Source organism: Leptonychotes weddellii, unplaced genomic scaffold (genome assembly GCF_054177405.1).
Source record: "Leptonychotes weddellii isolate Sample4059 unplaced genomic scaffold, ASM5417740v2 HiC_scaffold_36109, whole genome shotgun sequence".
Lineage (NCBI taxonomy): Eukaryota > Metazoa > Chordata > Mammalia > Carnivora > Phocidae > Leptonychotes > Leptonychotes weddellii.
Window position 1 is genome coordinate 1 of NW_027962703.1, and position 1,169 is coordinate 1,169.

The 1,169-nt window shown below is 42.2% G+C and overlaps 1 pseudogene; it reads right to left on the bottom strand.

Annotated features, from left to right (window-relative positions):
• Positions 1-6: 6 nt before the first annotated feature.
• On the bottom strand, positions 7-1,163 carry LOC102727876 (nucleophosmin pseudogene; annotated as a pseudogene).
• Between the last annotated feature and the right edge of the window lie 6 nt (positions 1,164-1,169).

Genomic DNA, 1,169 nt, shown 5'->3' on the forward strand with positions numbered 1-1,169 from the left:
GAGTTCCATCTTTAAAAACTAAACAGGCATTTTGGACAACACATTCTTGGCAATGGAACCTGGACAACATTTATCAGACACGGTAGGGAAAGTTCTCACTCTGCATTATAAAAAGGACAGCCAGATATCAACTGTTACAGAAATGAAATAAGACGGAAAATTTTAACAAACTGTTTAAACTATTTTCTTAAAGAGACTTTCTCCACTGCCAGAGGTCCTGAATAGCCTCTTGGTCAGTCATCCGGAAGCAATTCTTCACATAATTGATGAACTTGGCTTCCACTTTGGGAAGAGAACCACCTTTTTCTATACTTGCTTGCATTTTTGCTTTAATGGCTTCTACAGAACTAGGTCCTTTCGGTGTTTTGGGCGTCTTTTCCTGTTTTTTGAAAGATTCTTGACCTTTTGTTCTTGGTGTTGATGGTTTTTGAGTCTTTTCCATTCTGGTTTGATTTTTGTGCATTTTTGGCTGGAGTATCTCATATAGATTTCTTTACTGGAGCCTTTTCTTCAGCTTCCTCATCATCAAAATCATCATCATCATCATCTTCGTCATCATCGTCATCATCGTCATCTTCATCATCATCTTCATCAGCAGCAAGTTTTACTTTTTTCTGTGGAAGCTTGCTACCACTTCCAGGGGCAGAATGCTTTCCAGATATACTAAGGAGTTTCACGTCCTCTTCCTCTTCATCTTCTGACTCTGCATCTTCCTCCACAGCTACTAAGTGCTGTCCACTAATATGCACAGGCCCTGAACCACATTTCAACCGTAAGACCACAGGTGGTGTTATTTCAAAGCCCCCAAGAGAAACCGTTGGCTGTACAGACATTTTCAAAGTTGCCAGTGTGACTTTAATTGGACTGCCTTCATAATTCATTGCCTCTGCTTCAACAATGTGCAATTCATCCTTTGCACCAGCTCCTAAACTGACCGTTCTTAAAGATAACTGGTGCTCATTTTCATCATTATCCACCTTAAAGTGATAATCCTTGTCAGCCTTTAGTTCACAACCGAAAAGATAGTTCTGGGGCCTCAGGGGGCTCATGTCCATGTCCATCGAATCTTCCATGGGGTGGTGGCACGCACTTAGGTGGAAGAGAAGGCGGACGGAGATAAACGACTACTGTTCCACACAACAGCCGCGCAGGACGGAATCACACCAGGG